The 2512-nt window shown below is 45.2% G+C and overlaps 1 protein-coding gene across 1 annotated transcript in view; it reads right to left on the bottom strand.

Annotated features, from left to right (window-relative positions):
- The window catches only part of LOC101561793 (TBC1 domain family member 5), a 422866-nt gene extending 422707 nt beyond the window's left edge, over positions 1-159 (bottom strand). Inside the window, exon 1 of the mRNA XM_023715719.1 lies at positions 40-159. The gene's annotated coding sequence lies outside the window, so the exon portion shown is untranslated. The remainder of the gene's footprint in view (positions 1-39) is intronic.
- Between the last annotated feature and the right edge of the window lie 2353 nt (positions 160-2512).

Genomic DNA, 2512 nt, shown 5'->3' with positions numbered 1-2512 from the left:
TTTTTTTTTTTTTTTACGGTTATCGTCATTTTGTTTTACCTGTGGCGCAGAAGGGCTCCCCAGCTCCTACTCCCTGAATCCTCCTCCTCCCCTCCTCTTTCTCTCTCCCTCAGACTGCCGGGCGCTCGCGGAGCCGGCGCGGCTCGGCCCGACCTGAAAGAAAACAGGGCGGGAGGGGGTGGCGGTGACCAGCGGCCACGTGACCACGCTCGCGCCGTAAGGACGGCCGCCTCCTACCGCGCGCCCGCCCCGCGCTGCACCTCTCGTAACCCCGCGGCCCGCGCGCCCGGGAGGCTCGTGCGCAAGCGCCTGCCCGGGCCTGGAGTCTGCGCGGGCGCTTCAGGCGCTCCTCCGCGCCAGCCCCTCAGGTGTCCGGCCCTAGAGGCGCGAAAGAGCGCCGGGCGGTGGGGCTTGAGCCCTCCGCGGCCGAGCCCACACGCCGGAGCCGGGGCGCATGCGCACAGGGCTTGCGCGCCGGCTTGCGCTCCCTTCTTATCCGCGCCGCGCCGCTGGAGCAGAGAGCTTGCTGGCGGGTCTCAGTCTGGGGTTCACACTCCGCGACCTTTCCCAGGTACAGGAGGGAATTCAACTCCTAAGATCCTCCTCAGGGTGTGGAACTCATGCCGAGGAATTTATCTTTCCCTGTAAAAGAAACGACTAAACTAACCCAGTTCGTCTGTTGCTCAGATTTACCCATCTCTGCTTTACGGGACTCAATAGCACTTTGTGCAAACCTGCTTTGTAGAATAGCCTTAGAAATATCAGAGAAATCTTTTACAACCCCACGGTGCTAACCTAGGGTTGTATTTTCTCTTGGGCCTAGGACAACTTCAGCCTTGTAGCATCTCTCCAGAGGTCTGATGGACTGTCCATCCGAATGCAAGCAGTGTTTAAACCCTAGCCTTCAGCATCTGCCTAGCCATGATTTAGGATTCCCTTTAACCCAAGCACATGGAATGCTGGTGTTTATTTCCCCAATATGAAAGCCTTTGAATGGTAATGCTAATTAGAGTGGTAAATGCTTCACCTAGTAAAAAAGATTTATGGTCTTATTAGCCTATCTTTACAAAGAGTGCCAAAGAAAATTAATTCTGTGAAATCCGCAAAAAGGAAACTAAGGCAGAGAAAGGTCATATTTCCAGAAGTTATCTTCAGAGGAAGGCACCTGTATGGGAGACTGCTCAAGTGCTCCACCTCACACAGCAATTCTTTTTCGTTGCTTTTCTTCTTGGAAGCTGAACCTGTGGTTAGTGCCCCCAATTAGGTTTAATCACAACAAGTAAAAGTTTAAAACTTTCAAATGAGAGTTCTGGCAAAACTAGTCATTACTAGTGAATACTGAGATGATGATCAAGAAACTAACAACAAAACCCTATAAATGTTAGGGTGTAGTACGTGAAGAATTAGTACAGACATCATGGCTCACTTTCTTTGTGGAAGTACAAAGACTATTCAAAGACTTTGAAATTTCGAACTTTTCCCTCAGCTAGTGCATGATTCTTTGGATGTTGATTCCCTGCATGGACAGCAAGTGGTAGCTCAAAGCCAGGCAAGGTAAAATATTCTGTATATGTTAATGGCCTTTCTCCCCAAGTCCTAAAAGCATCTGTCACCCCAGATCCTCATCTCTTTCCTGACCTACCCAATATTCACCAGATTCTTCTACTCTGCAAAGAAGAGTCAGAATATTCAGATTCCTTAAGGGTTTATTATCAAGCAAAACTGAGGAAATAGGGAAAACAATCCTTATTAACTTTATCCAGGTGGTTCCCATACTGGGAGACCTAGATGGCCTCATAGAATACAATGGCACTGATCTTTTATGCCACAACAATTGTTCCAGGGTCCCAGATTCCCTATGGCTTCTGTCTTTCTGACTCCCCAAGAAACAACCTAAGGTACTGCTAGACCATCAATTCAGAGCATCCTGTCCAGGCAGAGAATGGCCTTCAGCCTAATCTTGAGAAAAGAAACAAGTAATAAAGCTAATGATTAGTAATTCTGTGAAATATAAACATTGTATAAAATTCATTTAGTGTTATGCTACTTCTAATATAATTTATGTGTTTAAGGTAGATTTAAATTAGAGCCAATATTACAGCATTGGTAGATAACAATTATGGCATTTGGTTTTGCAGCCTATGTGCTGGTTGAGTTTCTGCTTTTGATATCTATGTGCCTTGTTTGTCTTGGGACATAGTACCAAGAGTAGCAAAAAAGAAAAACAAACTGTGTTGGGGAAAGGGAAAAATGAAGAAAAGAGAAAAGATTATATACATATATATGATATATTTAAGATTGTTATACAGAGTTTCTCTTAGTTGGTTAGAAAGAAAGTTTTATTCTAATATTTCATAGACAAGATAGCATTCCTATATCCTCCACTCTGAATAACTACTAGGAAGATAGCAATACACAATGTATCAACTGTTGTAACTGTCCTAATAACCTGTTTTGAAACTCGGTTTCATTATTATGTTTATATTTTTATAAAAGGGAAGAACAACTGGGA

The sequence above is a fragment of the Octodon degus genome, unplaced genomic scaffold (genome assembly GCF_000260255.1).
Source record: "Octodon degus isolate 3935 unplaced genomic scaffold, OctDeg1.0 scaffold00043, whole genome shotgun sequence".
Lineage (NCBI taxonomy): Eukaryota > Metazoa > Chordata > Mammalia > Rodentia > Octodontidae > Octodon > Octodon degus.
This window is presented reverse-complemented; position numbering and strand designations above follow the sequence as displayed.